Source organism: Pelodiscus sinensis, chromosome 2 (assembly GCF_049634645.1).
Source record: "Pelodiscus sinensis isolate JC-2024 chromosome 2, ASM4963464v1, whole genome shotgun sequence".
NCBI lineage: Eukaryota > Metazoa > Chordata > Testudines > Trionychidae > Pelodiscus > Pelodiscus sinensis.
The window spans coordinates 206,620,820-206,638,046 of record NC_134712.1 but is presented as its reverse complement, the minus strand read 5'-3'; the positions used below and the strand labels follow the sequence as shown (position 1 = coordinate 206,638,046).

At 44.4% G+C, this 17,227-nt stretch overlaps 1 protein-coding gene across 1 annotated transcript in view; it reads right to left on the bottom strand.

Moving 5' to 3' along the window:
- THSD7A (thrombospondin type 1 domain containing 7A) overlaps positions 1 to 13,391 on the bottom strand; it is a 538,075-nt gene extending 524,684 nt beyond the window's left edge. Inside the window, exons 1-2 of the mRNA XM_025180361.2 lie at positions 13,242 to 13,391; positions 7,136 to 7,298 (exon numbers count right to left, since the gene is read on the bottom strand). The gene's annotated coding sequence lies outside the window, so the exon portion shown is untranslated. The remainder of the gene's footprint in view (positions 1 to 7,135; positions 7,299 to 13,241) is intronic.
- Positions 13,392 to 17,227: the final 3,836 nt, after the last annotated feature.

Sequence of the window (17,227 nt, the reverse complement as noted above, 5' to 3'; positions counted from 1 at the left end):
ATGCTATACACAGCCTCAAAAACAATTCTAACATCATAATCAAAGAGGCTGACAAAGTGGGTGCTCTAGTCATGAACAGAAGGTAACCAGACAACTCACCAACACCAGATTCTACAAGCCGCTCTCCTCTGATACCACTAAAGAATAATAATAAAAAAAACCTAAAAACAACTGCTCATGAAGCTCCCTAATACTGCTCAGAACTACTAACACCTCCCCTAATTCCCAGCCAGGAGTTTTCTATCTGCTATCCAAGATACACAAACTTGGAAATCCCAGATGGCCCATCACGTCAAGCATTACAACAGGATTATCTGGCTATATTGACTCTCACCTCAGACCCTATGTTGCCAGCACACCTAGCTATCTTCAAAACAACACAGACTTCATGACAAAACTACACAACATCAATAATCTTCCTGAAAACACCATCCTGGCCACCATGGACACAGAAGCTCGTTATACCAACATTCGACGTGAAGCTGGATTATAGGCTAACAGAAACACCATCCCTGATGACACCACTGCACACCTGGTTACAGAACTCTGCAACTTTGTCCTTACCCACAACTACTTCCAATTCAAAGACCATTTGTATCTTCAAGTCAGCAGCATAGCCATGGGCACCTGCGTGGCCTCACAATATGCCAACGTCTTTATGGCTGACCTTGAACAATGTTTCCTCAGCTCTCGCTCTAACACCCTTACTCTACTTATGTTACACTGATGACATCATCATATGGACCCGCAGGACAGAGACCCTTGAAGAATTTCACAGAGATTTCAACAACTTCCACCCCACCATCAACCTCAGCCTGGATCAGTCCACATGAGAGATCCACTTCCTTGACACTACAGTACAATTACATGACGGATACATTTCTACCACCTTATAACGGAAACCTACTGACTGCTACACTTACCTTCATGCCTCTAGCTTCCATCCAAGCCATTTCTCAATCTATTGTTTAGAGCCAAGCCCTAAAGTACAGCTGGATTTGCTCTAATCCCAGAGAGACAAACACCTACAAAATATATATGCTCTAGCATTCTTAAAATACCTACCAGGAGAAGTGAAAAAAAACCCAAATCAACAGATCCAGAAGAGTACTCAGATATGAACTACTTCAAGACAGGCCAAGAATAGAAAAACAGAATTCCACTTGTCATCACCTACAGCCCACAATTTAAACCCTTGCAATGCATTATCAACAATCTATCCTGGAAAATGACCCCTCACTCTCCTAGGCCTTGGGGGAAAGGCCAATCCACATCTACAAACCACTAACCTCGAACAAATGCTTTCCAGTAACCACACAGCATACCTCCATCATAATCACCCAGGAATCCATCCCTGCCATCAGTCCTGGTGCCAACTCTGTCCATACATCTACACAAGAGATTTCATCACTGGACCAAACCACATCAGCCAACAAATCAGAGGCTCATTTAATTGCACATCCACTAATCTGACCTATGCCATCAAAGCCCCTCTGCCATGTATATTGACCTAAGTGGACAGTCTCTATGGGAAAGAATTAGTGGACACAAATCAGATAACCAAAAAGGCAACACACAAAAACCTACTGGAGAACACTTTAACCTGCCCAGGCACTCATTAGTGGATCTCAAAGTCACTGTGTTGTTTCAGGCCAATTCCACAAGCCAAATACACAGCGTAGTATTGGAATTTACAAGCTTGGGAGCCATCAGAAAGGTATGAATAAAGACATTACCTGGCTAGCACACTACCTTCCCCATCCTAATGGCTTAACCAACTAACAATGGGTACTTATAAACAATGTGCACCTTCTCTATCAGCTTCTTGTAGTTTGAACAATCTAATGCAAATTTCCCCCCTTGCTTCTCTCCACCCCCATTTATTCTTGGATCTGGAATTTTTATACTCTATTCATATGAAGTGGGTTGTACCCATGAAAGCTCATGATACCATCTACATGTTTTGTTAGTCTTTAAGGTGCTGCTACAATGTGTTTTGGGGTTTTTAAAGTTTCTCTCTGCGAACGGTTATCCAACCAGTTTTGCATGCACCTTATAGCTGCTCTATTTACGTTATATGATCTTCTCATTAACAAATTAGTGAAATATAAGACTGTATAAAATGCTTTACTGAAGTCTAGATATATCATATCTACCACTTCCTCCTCATCCATCAAGTTTGTTATCCTGTCAAAGCAAGCTATCACATTGATTTGACATTGTCTGTCCTTGACAAATCCATGCTGTTACTTATCATTAGGGCTGTTAATGTGTACTTGGTTAACCAATAAGCCTGGGCTCATCAGTTAACCGGCATGGTTACACGCACTCCCCCCTCTGCTGCCTCTGTATTAGAGGCAATGGGGGAAGAGGCAGGAGCCAGTGTGAGTGGGAAGCCAACTTTCAAGCCAGCTACCTCTGTGCGCTGGATCCTGGGGAGCTACATGCTGCCATCCTGCTGCCTCCCAGAGGTGGGGGACAAGCAGGTGGGACCCAGTACATGTGGGCAGCCAGCTTAAAAGCTGGCTCCCCATGCATACTGGCTCCAGCAAGCCAACTGTTCCCTCCCATATTGCTGCCTCTGCATCAAAGGCAGCAGCACAGGGGGCAGTTAGAAGCCGGTATACATGGGGAGACAGCTTTCAAATCAACTCCCCTCACATACTGGCTCCTGTGGAGCTGCCTGCCACTGCTCTGCCACCTCTGATATACAGATAGCAATGCAGGGTGGGAGATAAAGCACTGCCCCCTGCCTAAGCCAGCTAAAGCCAGCTCCCCACAAACACCATCTCCCTCCTGCTCCCACTGCACGTAAAACCACGGAAACGTAAACGTAAAACCACGGAAAATTTCAGCAGTTACATGTTTACAAAAATACTTATCACCTTCTCTTCTAGATGTTTGCAAACTGATTCCTTAATTATTTGCTCCATTATTTTTCATGGTACAGAAGTTAAGATGACTGGTCTGTAATTTTCCGAGATCCTTATTTCTCTTCTGATAGATGGGCACTGTATTTGCCCCTTTCCTGTCTTCTGAAACCAATCTTGTATTCTAAGACTTTCAAGTATAATAGCTAATGGCTCACATGTCCTGTCAGCTCCTTGAATGTATTATGGGATGCATTTCATCTCATCTGGTCCTGCTGACTTGAATACATCTAACTTATCCTAACTTCCTCAATCAAGTATTTCTTCCTTTCATTTAAACTCTTTGCTTCACTTTACTTATTTTGCCTGAGTCTTTGCTTGTAAGTTTTCCACACTTAACCTTGCACTATACTTAGATAAGCACAAATTATATAACCAGATTTTTATTAATGTTATCCTCAGAGGTGATTCAATCAATTTGTATAAATCGATAATGCATGCTTTGTTCTGTTTGCCATCATAAAACCTGCCATAATAAATCGTCTGTTAATTCAGTACTATCCTCATTGCGATTGTGGCTGCTGTTGTGGACCCACAGATCCAACTTCAGAAATAGAACTCCATAGTTCTCATATATTGTAACCTAGAGTACAGAGGTCAAACCTAGAACCTTCTAATCAGATTGGCGAGCCTTACCCTCCTAAATTCCATTATACTTCTCCCCAGGGCTACATAGGATAAGTGTCCAAGTCTCAAAAGATTTCCATAAACCTAAAATCTGGAAAAATAAAAACATGTTTGCATCAGTCAAAACTTTTCATTTTGATAATTTTTAAAAAAAGTTTCATCTCAATTTCAGCCATTCACCTTTAGTCGGATTTTACTAAAGCTTGAAAATGAAGGGTTTTGCATTGAAACAACAATATTTTTCATTTAAGTAATGTCAAAATGGACATTAAAGTACAAGAATATACCAGACGGAATAATTTTTACTCAAGATGACCTTATGTCAGCACCACAATCCTCACCTTAAAAAAGCCGTAATTTCTAGTTCTGCATTTCAGTATAAAAAAATGAAATAAATCCTATTTCATCCATTTCCATAAGTTTCAATCTACAAAATATAATTTGAAATTGACTGAATTCTTACAGAAGCTAAATGGTGAAAATTAACTAGAAGCTTATAAACTGAATATAGGTTGTACAGGCAGTCCCTGGGTTACGTCAGTCCGACTTAAGTCGGACCCCTAGTTACGAACCGGGGGGGCCCCCCGCTAGTGCGGGGAGCCTCCCCCACTGTCGCCGCCTCCCGCAGCGCGGGGGGGCGCTTCCCCCCAGCAGACCAGGGAGACGCGGAACTAGCGCCCCACCCAGCAGACCAGGGAGATGAGCAGCAGCTTTTCTCGCCGCGGAGGACGCGAGCGGCGGGACCGCCGAGACGCGCTGCTGTCCCGCCGCCCATGTCCTCCGCGTCGAGAAAAGCCGCTCCGCGTCTCCCTGGTCTGCTGGGGGGGGGGGGGCGCGCAGCTAGTGCCCCCCCCCCCCGAAGACCAGGCTTTTCTCGCCGAGGTGAGGCGCTACTGGACCAACCCAGCAGCACCCCAGCTGCTCTGCCCAGGAGTCCCCAAATCAGCCGCTGCTGAAACCGATCAGAGGCTGACCACAGGAAGCCCGAGGCAGAGCTGCTCTGCCCCGGGCTTCCTGGAATCAGCCGCTGATCAGTTTCAGCAGCGGCTGACTTGGGGAAGCCTGGGGTAGAGCAGCTGGGGTGCTGCCGGGTTGGTCCCTGCAGCGCCGAGGTGTGGCGCTGCGAGGACCAACCCAGCAGCACCCCAGCTGCTCTACCCCAGGCGTGTCCAATTCAGCTGCTGCTGGTCAGTTTCAACAGCGGCTGAATCTGGACGCCAGTTCCGATTTACATACAAATTCAATTTAAGAACAAACCTACAGTCCCTATCTTGTACGTAACCCGGGGACTGCCTGTACTTCCCTAGACCAGGACTCTCTGGACTACGGATGTCCCCAGACCAGAGAGCACTGTGGCCAGTAGTCTGTGGGCAGCCTGTGGGGCCAAAAGCCAATAACAGCCCTGACCAGGGATGATGGTAAGTGTTGGCTCGCTGGGCTGGAAACAGAGATGGTGGTTGGCGGGATTGGCGGGTTTGGGGGGGGAGGGGAGGGTCAGTGGCAGGTTCTCCCTCCCGATCCAGCAAATTCCCTTGTTCAGAACTAATCAAATCCCCAGGGTGGCAGACCAGAAAAGTCCAACCTGTACTAGCAAAAAATGCCAATAAAAAGTATCACTTTAAAATTTATAATAAATGTTCCTGCTTCCCTGTTGATATTTAGAAGGGCTACACTTCAACACAATCAAATATGCTAGGGCCTATGTTTTATTCCCCTTCTGTTCTGTGCAAATGCTTAACTGCTGCCATTTGTTTGCTACTACTACTGCTGCTGCCACAAGTGAAGGCATTTTCATGTGTGAACTCTTAACTACAGTGCAAAAAGGTATTTTCATGCTAATATAGGAAGTGAAACTGTTCTAAAGCACTTTTTGCGGGAAAATTAAACACATTGAAAAATAACCTTATTTTCCCTCTAACTTTTTCAATTTTAACCATCTTTTGGCTTTCTTCTAAAAAGAACAGGTGGTACACAGTATTCAGATGGAAGTGTCATTTTTCAATCTGACAGTGCAACTCCTAAAATTAGGAGCTGATTATGGAAATACTGACAAGAAAATTCTCTGTAATACTCTTGCTGTGCAAGTACTTTACTTTCACACAACTGAAGTCTTAGTTTACTTTTTTTTTTAAATCAAGTGTGTAACCACAGCTGAACAGCCAGTTTGTCTAGAGAAGTTAATAATAAAAATAAGGCTTATGAGTCCATTAGCTACATAAATCCTACACAATTTTTTCAGAGTAACAAATTGCTACCTTAAAAACAGAATAGAAATATTAAAGGTTGTCTCTGATTTGCAGTCTAAAAATCCTTCACAGCAGAAGTGCACAATGCAATACTTTATAGTGTTTTTCATATGAAGGACACCCCAGAAGGTTTCACAGAGCTAAATCACAGGAAGATGGAGATATAGCACTAAATGTCCCATTTAACCAGCGCAATGGACAGCAACACAACACTCCCCAGACTGGGGATCCATCAATTTTTAGAATACCTTGATCTGGAAAGGATGAGAAATTGGGACATGGGTTTTCAATGTGGTAGCTTTGTGCATCGCCCTCGTTTTGCATTATCCCCCCTCCTAGACTGGAAAAAGCAGTGAAAACTAAAGGATGATAATACTTCCCATCCCTAGGGCACCTTCCAGTCCGTGTGCTGCCCACCCTATGGCCAACATTAACTGAGTCAAACAGTCTAGGAGGCGGGGCTGGGTAACAATGAGAGGATGCAGAGCTAAGGGAGGGTAAGTGACATGCCCAAGGTCACCCAGTTAAAGTGGAAGAGCTGGGACTAGCCCGCGGTGACCGTCTCCCTCACTCCCCACTAGCCAAGACTCCTTCAAAAAACCCGCCCCGCCGGCAGCACTAGGAGTGCCCGACGCTGCTCCACCTCCCTGTCCGATAGCAGGCACCTGACCCCTCCAGCAGCCCCGGGCTGTACTCACCGCGCCTCCGCCCGGGCCATTCCCCAGCACTGGCGCTGGGCTGCGGCGCCCGCTCCTTAGCTCGGGCGCAGGCGGGGCAGAGACTCGCCAGCCCCCTGAGGCAGGTCCGTGGGGAGGCGGGCGGCGGTCCGGGCCCTCCCCTCTCCCAGCCCGCGGCCGCCCGTCTCCTTCGCCCCAGAACCGCCGGCTCCAGCCGCAATGCAGCGGCGCCAGCCCCCTCCCCCAGCCCTGCAGGAGCCCGACGGGCGAGCCAAGCGCTCGGCAGCCGCCAGCCTCCCCGCGGGGCGCCCCAAGCCAGCCACTCAGGGGAGCCCCAGACCCCCGCCGGGCTACGCTGAGCCGTGGAGGGGGGGGTCTCTTCGCCCGCCCCAGAGTATGACTACGGGGGGGGGGGGGGCGCAGCCCGGCCAAAGGCTCCAGTCAACCCACCGCAGGACTGGCAGGCGCCTCCCGGCTCAGCACCATGGCAGCACCCCGCCGCCGCCGCGCTAATGGCCAGGCTGCTGCTCCCTCCAGCGCCGCTCGGCGCCTCCCAGCCTGCCTGGCCGCCCCCGGCGCGTGGGAAAGCGCTCAGCCCCTCCGCCCCCCTCACAGCCGGCTGCTCCGCAGCGGCGGGCAAAGGGAAGTGACTTACCTCACCACAGTGCCTCAGGCGGCGCATCCCGCGAGGAACTTGAGGGCACTTGGCGAAAGTGACCAATGCCTTTGCCTTCTTTGCGGTGGAGCCGAGGAAGCATTTTCTGCCGCTGCTGGGCCAGCTGCCAAAATTAGGTCATCGGGCCACCTTCCCATCGGCCCTTATCATTCGAAAGCCAAGCAGGGCAAAACAACAGAGGAAAGGGGTGTTATTTTACAAGCTAACTTTGCGTTTCCTTGTCCTCATTAAAACAGACCGCTGGAAAGGTGCAGGAATTGCTACAAAGAGCATTGTAAATCAGCCAGCTGTTTAGGTGAATGAAGAAGTAAATGTAGTTTCATCTGGGAAAGATGGCAAACAAGTCACATGAGATTATTTCCCCACCAGTGTCTTAAATCATTCATTAACTTTGGGGAGGGGAGAGTTGTAAAAGAGAATCTTTTAACTAAGTGTGAAAGTTCAGTAGCCAATAAAAATACCCTGCTCTTATTTGTTTCCTGGAAACAAATACTACTAAAAACGAATTCATGAAAATTGTCTTCCATACTCTAAGCAAATGAAGTACTCGTAAATGGAACTTTTGCAATTTAAACAAAAATATGAAGAAAATCATGACTCAGGCAGCTGCAACCCCCTCCCCCAAATATTTGCAAGACGGAAGAAAAGAAAAAGGACTCTTTATACAGTTGGCCTTCAGACATAAATTAATTGCAAAATTAGGGTCCTGGATTTGCAAACACACCACATCTGTGTAGACCTATGACCTGTTCAGAGTCTTTTCTAAAGCACTCTTGGGCTATGTCTACACTGGCAGGTTCTTGCTCAAGAACAGCCATTCTTCCACATAGTGTCCACACTGCCCACAAGATTTACAGTAAAGCATGGTAAGAGAGGGCTTCTTGTGCAAGAGCTATGCTCTTTTCTAACAAGTGTAAGTTTTCTTGTGCAAGAGCTCTTGTGGAAGAGGGCAATGTGGATGCGCAGTAGGGGCTTCTTGCACAAGAAAGCCCTATGACTAAAATGGCCATCAGAGCACTGCCATGGATGCTCTTGCGCAAAAGCACATGGCAGTGTGGACATGTTCTTGTGCAAGAGTTCTTGCACCAAGAACCCTTGCGCAAGAACCCACCAGTATAGACATAGCCCTATATTCCAGGGCATGTGATAACTGAAAGGAAATGAACAGATGTACCTTGTCATTTTCAGCTTATTTATCTTTAGTTCTCTTGAAAATTCTACTAAGATCAAAATGTTCACATTTGTATGGATATTTTATTTTAATTCCTTGTAAATAGTAGGTGCAGCCTGTCCTGCGGAATTTTCACCATTTTATTAATTAATTACAAAAGAGTATTGAATACTGTTTGAGAACTGAATATTCAAGATACTAACAAAGCCTTTTTTTAATTAGTCTAGCCACAGTTTGTTTCACATGGCAAAAAATGAATTATGATTGTATAAGGTTTAATCAGTCCTTTACATTGATTGATATGTCAAAAGCTTAAAACTGATGGCCATGAATAGAGTAACTATGAATTTGATTATCTAATGTCTGTCGATAAGGGGATCAATCTACAATGACATCAATAATTTTGCAAAATATAAATTAGGTGGTAATATAAAATAATATTTGTAAAGTGGAAAATAGAAAACATGGAGTTCACTAGGAATTTACACACAAGTTCTAACCTTTTCAGTTAATTTTAAATTTCATTACTTTTCAACCAAGCTTTGCCTTATGCAGAATCCTTGCAAGTGCTAATTCACCAGTCAACATTAAATATTAAACACTCTGAAATCTAGACTCTCTTCACTTTCATAAGTGACATAAGTTACTGCAAAATCTTCTGAATTGGGGTATTACAGTGGTGTTTATAAAATATTGTTAATTTAAATCTAAGAAATGACCAAAGTCATTTTAATTTGTTCTCAGAATTTGGCATGCCTGAGCAATATGTATTTGAAAGCTTATTTTATTTGCAAGTGTCTGTAATGATTAATGTAGCAACAATGAACAAATATGTGAGTGCGATCTCTATTTTGAGAAACAATACATACAGAAATACATTCTAAATTAACACTTTTTAGATGATAAATCATAAAATGAGTCAGAGAAATGACTAATTTTTCATAAATTCATAGTCCTCTCCCATTTCTTAATTAATGGGTAATAATGATATTGTTGGTTTGTAGTTGGGATATGGGTAACAAAGATTTGCAGTTTTTTTACAAAAATGCTTCATAATACCAACTAGAGTTCATGATTATTATATCTCTCAGCATCTGAAGATGTCCAATAAAACCTTTTTGAAAGATCCATCTAGCTCAGTATCCAGACTTCTAACAGTAGCCAATGTCAGGTGTCCCAGAGGCAATGAACAGAACAGATAATCATCAATTAATATATTCTCTGTTGCTCATTCCCAACTTCTGGAAAACAGAGAGTAAGGACACTATCCCTGCCCCTCCTGACTAATAACCATTGATGGATCTATCCTCCATGAATGCATCTAGTTCTTTTTTGAAGTCTGCTATAGTCTTTGCCTTCACAACATCCTCTGGCAGAGTTCCATAAGAAAATAAGAATGACCATACTGGGTCAGACCAACGGTACATCTAGCCCAGTATCCTGTTTGCCGACAGTAGCCAATACCAGATGCCCCAGAAGGAGGGAACACAACAGGCAATCCTCACGTGATCCTTCCCCTGTCACCTATTTCCAGACAAACAGAGTCTAGGGATACCATTCCTATCCATCCTGGCTAATAGCCATTGATGGCCCCAACCTCCATTAGTCTATCTAGCTTCCTTTTGAATCCTGTCATAGTCTTAGCCTTCACCACATCCTCTGGCAAGGAGTTCCATACGTTGACTGTGCTGAGTGAAGAAAAACTTCCTTTTCTTTGTTTTAAACCTGCTGCCTATTAATTTCATTTGTTGATCCCTAATTCTTATATTGGAGGAATAAGCAAATAACTTTTCCTTATTCACTGTTTCCACACCAGTCATGATTTTATAGACCTCTATAGTCTCCTCTTTTCTAAGATGAAAAATCGAAGTCTTTTTAATCACTCCTCATATGGGACCCATTCCAAACCTGTTCCAAACTCATTATAATAATTTGTTGCCCTTTTCTGAACCTATTCTTATGCCAATATATCTTTTCTGAGATGAGGCGACCACATCTGTACACAGTATTCAAGACGTGGGTGTACCATGATTTTATATAGCGGCAATAAGATATTTTCTGTCTTACTCTCAATGATTCCTAACATTCTATTTGCCTTTTGGACCTCCACTGCACACTGAGTGGATTTTTTCAGAGAACTATCCACAATGACTCCAAGACTGCAAATTTTGCCACCTCACTGTTTACTCTTTTCTCTAGATTATTTATAAATAGAATAAGACTGATCCCAGGACAGACCCTTGGGAGACCCTACTAGTTACCTCTCTTCACTTTGAGAACTTACCATTTATTCCTATCCTTTGTTTCCTGTCTTTTAACCCATTATCAATCCACAAAAGGACCCCTCATCCCATCACAACTTATTTACTTAAAAACCTTTGGTGAAGGACCTTGTCAAAGGCTTTCTGGAATATCCACTGGATCCCCCTTGTCCATGGCTGTGTCTACATTGGCACCCCTTTCCGGAAAAGGGATGCTAATGTAGACTTTGGAATAGGCAAATCCGCGGGGGATTTAAATATCCCCCGCGGCATTTGCATTAACATGGCTGCCGCTTTTTCCAGCTTGGAGATAAGCCGGAGAAAAGCGCCAGTCTAGACGTGATTCTCCGGAAAATAAAGCTTTTTCCAGAGGATCTCTTATTCCTACTTGAAAGTAGGAATAAGAGATCCTCCGGAAAAGGCTTTATTTTCCGGAGAATCACGTCTAGACTGGTGCTTTTCTCCGGCTTATCTCCAAGCTGGAAAAAAGCGGCAGCCATGTTAATGCAAATGCCATGGGGGATATTTAAATCCCCCCCGGGTTTGCCTGTTCCAAAGTCTACATTAGCATCCCTTTTCTGGAAAGGGGTGCCAATGTAGACACAACCCACATGTTTGTTGACCCCCCTGAAAGAACGCTAGCAGATTAGTAAGGCATGATTTCTCCTTACAGAAATTATGTTGACTTTTCCCCAACAAGTTATGTAATAGTAGAGTCAGTGAGAAAAGATTTACTCCATGTTCTTTTAAAACTATAATAATAGTGTCATCAAACAATTAGGATTCATTATAGGGATTTTGCAATTATGATTAACTGCTTCATTTTCTCTTATTGAGGCAGTTTATCATAATTATGTTTTTCTGTTCTCAGAGTTGTAAAATTGCAAGTCCAGATGGACTCCTTCATCCAGAGTTTATAGGTTCTAATAAATGGTCACTCTGAGGGTCTGGTAAAATTCTGTGAATGGCCCTTTTGTGACCTATGTGAAAAGAGTTCACTAAGCACTTAACTTCACAGTAACTGCTTGAGTTACTCCACTCAAGTATTATTTCACCCAGACTAGTTCAAGTGAGAGTAGCCCCACTGTGAAAAAAAGCCCCTCATACTGTACAGAACTATTGAATTAGCTGTTGATAAGTTGAGCTCACTAAAGTTGTAGCCTATGTCTGCAATCTTGCTGCATTACTAACTCAGTGTCAGTAGCACTTGCATTTCAACTCATAACCTGACTGGTCAAATATCTTGTTTTTAAAGGACCAGTTGACACAAGGTAGGTATTTCTGCATGTGGACAAGAGCAGAATTAGGAGCAACACTCAAGTTCCATCTCAAGCTAACAGTAGAATTAATACAATTCCTACGTTATAATGTAGTAAAAGGCAAAAATTCCCTTAGTGGCTTAGCTCCAGTGTTTGATGTAAACAAAAGCTCAGCACTGATGTTGCATAAATTGCAAGGTTCATCCCCTGGAGGCCAGTCTAATTTGCCCACAGAAGAGAGTCACACTTTCAGGCTGGGTCCAACTCCATTTTATTGTTTGCAAGCAATGGTCAGCCAAGGAGCTATTGCTCAAAGCAAAGCTGACCCTGGGCGTTGGCTAAGCATCCTTTTTTATACTTTCTTTAACTTTCTTATCTAACTTGGCACGTCTTGATTTGTTACCTTAGCTTCGTGTTGCCGCGTTATTGGTTAGCATATTTCAACTCTATTCCATTCAGTAACAACCACCAGTATAGCTTACTGAAGCAATAGCAATTAGCAAATTCCCCTAACTCAAGTAATACGTGTACTTCAGTCCTTGAGAAATGGGTCTAAACAGCTAGTTCCTCTACAGCTTCTAAAACATGCGCAATCAGCTAAATGACACGTACTGTTTCAAGCTTAAGTAATGGAAAGGGGAAGAAGCACACATAGTTTTTACTATATTTTACTACACTGATGTTTTAACTATCCGTGGCTGTAATGATACTTGCCTATGATGCAATTTTTCAAAAAGAATTAAAGTGGTTACATGTTCTCATATACATGTGTGAGGCCATGATCTAATGAATTCTTAATGAACCTATGTGAATTGCCAATCGGGTTAAAATGAGAGAAGTGGCTAGGAAACTTAGCTGAGAGTAAGGGTTATATGACTTTGATATATTCTTTCCTGATCACTCTCTTCTACTATCAGACTCGTAATTTTCACAAATTCAACAATAGCGCTATTTTGAGAGAAAAAATGGGAGGAGTAAGGGTTATTTTGATGGAAGGGTTTTATCTCGAAATAACCCCATTTTTTCTCTCGAAATACTGCTATTCCGCAATAGTGCCATAACGTGATTATGCAAATGAAGCATGGGATATTTAAATCCCTACTTCATTTGCAATTTCAAGTGTCTGCATTTGCATTTCTCTCTTGAGAGGAATGAAGTATAGACATACCCTACACATCTGTGTAAGTGATACAGGTTGGACTTACCTGTTCCGGCACCCTTGGGCCTGACTGATTCCAGATAAAGGATTTTGCCGGACCAGGCAGGTCATTTCTGGATGCCCTGCCACTGGCCTAGGTGGGAAAAAAATTCTCCCAATTTAACATAGTGTTTCCCATGCCTTGCATTTGGCCAGCACTAGGTGTATTGGCACCAAATGTCTCACAGACTCTTACCTTCTCCAGAGGGACATGTGTCTTCTAGAGCAATTAGTTCTGAGAAAGGAGAATACTCCAAAGAGGCTCCTCCTTATGCTCACATTCATTACCCTGAATCTCCTCTCAGTCCTCAAGGGCAAACCTCATGAAGGATACTCCCTGCGCAAAGCCACAGGGATCTCTGAGATTGCCCCTGACCCGCAGTCTGGCCTATTTGGCCATTGTCATGGACTCTCTGTGAGGTCATCACCTCCATGTCCTTTAGCCAATAAGCTGGGGAGCTGTAAAAGGTCTTATGATGTCACTGCCACACCCACTCCTGCCTTGCAGGGCTAATGCCCTGCCCCTGGTCAGCCCCTTTGTATTTTTGAGCTGCTCCCCCTGAGTCACTCCCAATTACTTAACGTTAGTTCTGGGATCAAACAGGCTGCACATGGAAACAACAGAGTCACATGCAGTTTGCAGAGATTTGCAGACTGTAAGGCCATCTAATTCAATGGTGGGCAATCATTTTTGCAGGAGGGCCACTTCAGGAATTTTGATACGTGGTTGTGGACTGGCTCTGAGCCCCCTGGGAAGGGGTGGGGCCTCAGGCAGAAGGGGCTTTGGAGAAAGACAAAGAGAGTATGTGAGTGTGAAAGAGAGACACTGTCTGTGAGACAGACTGTGCTACAGATTGTGCGCAGCAGTGTGTATTTGACTGACTGTGTGTGTGGCACAGAGACAGTGTGGCACAGACTGGGTGTATTCTGGCTGTTGCAAGATAAGTTTCTGAGGCAAGCGCTGTCTCTAAAGGAAATCTGTTCTGAACTGTTGCCTCCCTCCTCCCCTGCTCTGCACTCCTAGGAGTCACTTACCATCCACATGTCTTATTGGAGCAGCTACACAGACTGTGTCTCTCTCCCCCGGCCCCTGCTCTGCTGAGATGGGGTACAGAAGCAGGGGAACACCCTGACTTCAGCACTCTCATCATCCATTCCCCCTCCTTTCTCACAACACCCCACTCTGCACAGCTAGCAGGAGAATCTCAAGAGCAGGCTGGCTGCAGGATAGAGCAAGGTATATGTGGAGCAGCTGAACACATGCTGCTGGCTGTAAGTATGCACATTCTGCTAATCAGCTGGGAGGGCTAGAGAGAAATGCTTGGTGGGCTGGATCCAGCCCCCAGGCCTGATTTTGCTCATTCCTGTTTTACAGAAGGGGGATGAAGAAATGAGGATGTTATTAAAAAAACGAAAGTTGTTCACTTGAGATATGTTTCCCAGTGCAGCACTAAAATCTATCAATTTGTGATTCAAGGGCTGAGACCATGACTGGGGTTACAGGGGTTACAGTAAGTTTTGGGACATGTTGGTATGCCAGGGTAAGATGAGGGCAGCTCTTGACCCGCAGAAAGGATGGGGCCTCAGGCAGAAGAGGCGGGATTAGGGAAACAGACTCTCCCAGCCAGCCCTTCATGGCTGTCAATGCTACAGCAGCTGGAAGCCCCAAGCCTTTTTAAATCCCTGGGCCCTGGGGCAATTGCCTCTTTTGCTCCTGCTGATGTTGGTGGTCCTGCTAGTAGGGTACAGCAGCACTGCTGGACCCTACTGGCAGGGCTGCCGACAGTAGAGGGAGCAAAATGGACAGCAACATTAAAGCAGTGCTGTGACAGCGTTTTAACATCAGCCATGTATGGCGCTGGTACCAGCAGCCACTGTTTGCCAGTTTGCCATACTGGCCCGTACGAGGCCACTTTTACATATGGAAGGTACCAAAAAGGAACAATCAATAGATTTATTTGAAATAAATCCCTAGCCAATTTGGCAATATTTTTGGAACCAGAGGAATCACACAAGCATACTTTATTTTCCATGTGTCTAAGTACCTTCTTCCAGGCTTTGTCTTCAGAATGTCTAGAAACATTTTTCTGATAGCTGATTGTGAACTCATTTACACTGAAAAGTCCACTCATTTGTCAATTTCTCTAAGGATATATTGGTACTGCAATAAAACATCTACAACTGGCCTGCATCAGCTGACACAGGCCAGATGCAAGTGTTTACTGCAGTTTAGGCATATCCTAACAGTCTTGCAACTGCTATAAATTTTATTTTCCTGGAACATGCAATGTTAACAAATCAGTTGCTCTGATGTGTTGAAAATATATTTTTTAGGAGCTGCATGTGAAAGGAAACAGATCTTGGCCTCTTCTTTCTTGTTCAAATACACTACAGCTTTTAACCTGATAAATCTGTGTAAGCTGACTTTGTCAGAACCAAAGACTTAAAAAAATTTACTGAAAAACTCTCATAAATAGCCACAATTCCATCCTGTTTATGTTCCAACTGGTTTATTTGAGAAATAAAGGCCATAATAAAGGTCTGATTTGGAAAATTTGCACTTGGGCCATCTTTTGAGTCATGTCTCAAAAAATATGAACGGGGGAAGGAGGTATCTTAATATTTATATCTATCACTAACTCTAAATAGGCTGCTAAAGTCCGGTCACTAAACATTTTTCAACTGATTTCTAATGTCTCACAAGCAAAAACATAAGAAGCCGATAAAATTGCTTCAGTACAGATTGATACTGAAGCTGTCTAACACTGGTTATATTCCAAGAAATAATGATGATAAATCAGTTTTGAATCCATTAATACCCTTTGTTGTCTCAAAATCAACAATCACTTTATTTTTTAGTGCAAGTCAGTCTTAAAGTTGAAACTATTGTAGTTCTTCATATCACACCTCATCTTAGGGTAGAATTTCACTGGAAATTTGGTAAATATAAATGTTTTAAAGTCAGGCTTCTTTGAATCTTTACCTACACGTCCTTTTAAACAAATATCCAAGAGCTTGTTATTCTCAATGTTGCCCCAAAATGGCTTGTTCTACACATTCCACATCTGTTCTCTTTTATTGGCCTGCTGAAGAAAAGTGCCTTTAAGCATTTCTGAGAGCTTAAATGTATGACTCATTTGAAAGCATATACAGAGCGATACTTGTAATTATAAATATTCATTACTGTAAATGGTCTTCTGACTTCAGCTTCTAAGCTGAGTCTCATCTGCTGTGTGGTAGAGATCAGGGGAAAATGTTCTGTAATGAAAAACTGGGAAGCTATATGAAGAAGGGGCCAGGCTCTGGAAAAAACAGGGAAGGATGACATGGAGCTATGTTTCCAAACCTTAGAATGGGCATGCACAATGGAAGAAGGCAGGACACTCTTGGGCCTGAAAGGTGAATGCAGAGAGATGAAGGTATGTATGCATGGGGACTACAGGTTGAACCTCTAAAATCTGGGACTCTTTTAACCAGCAACATCCGTAGTCCAGCAGGACCATGAATATTATTGGACCCAGAGAGCCCCAGCTGGCCAGGTTTAGAAGCACAGCCCGGGCTAGGTAGGTGGAGAGCGTGGTGGAGAGCAATGCCCTGGCCAGGGCCGGTGGCAAGCAGCGCAGCTCTAGCCAGGGTTGGAGGTAGTGGAGCCAGTGGTAGTGGAGTGCGCAGCTCCTGCCAGGGTTTGTGCAGAGGGAAACACAGTGTCAGTTGGGGCTGGCACAGTGCAAGAGCGCAGCCCTGGCCGGGATTCATGTGGTAGGAAGCACAGCCTCAGTCGGGGCTGGTGCAGTGCAGGAGCGCAGTCCTGGCCAGAGCTGACCGCAGGGAGTTCAACCCCAGCCAGGGCTGGAGTCAGCTGCACGTACAGCCCAGGCCAGCACCGGGGGAGCTCAGTCCTTGCTGGGTCTGGAGGCAATGGGGACAGCCCCTGTCCGGGGCTGGCGCAGTGGGAGACGCAGCTCCAGCCAGGACTGGCATGGTATGGGGCTGGAGGCAGCAGCAGGCAACAGAGAGCACAGCCCCGAATGAAAGCAAAACCTATAGCCGGGTAGGGAGCCTCCACTTACCCAGCAAACCCCATTTCTTGGGACCACTCAGGTGCCAGACAAGGGCATCCTGACCTGTAACATAAACAATTATTTCAGGACCAGAATTAGATTCGCCCCTAGATTTTAAAAA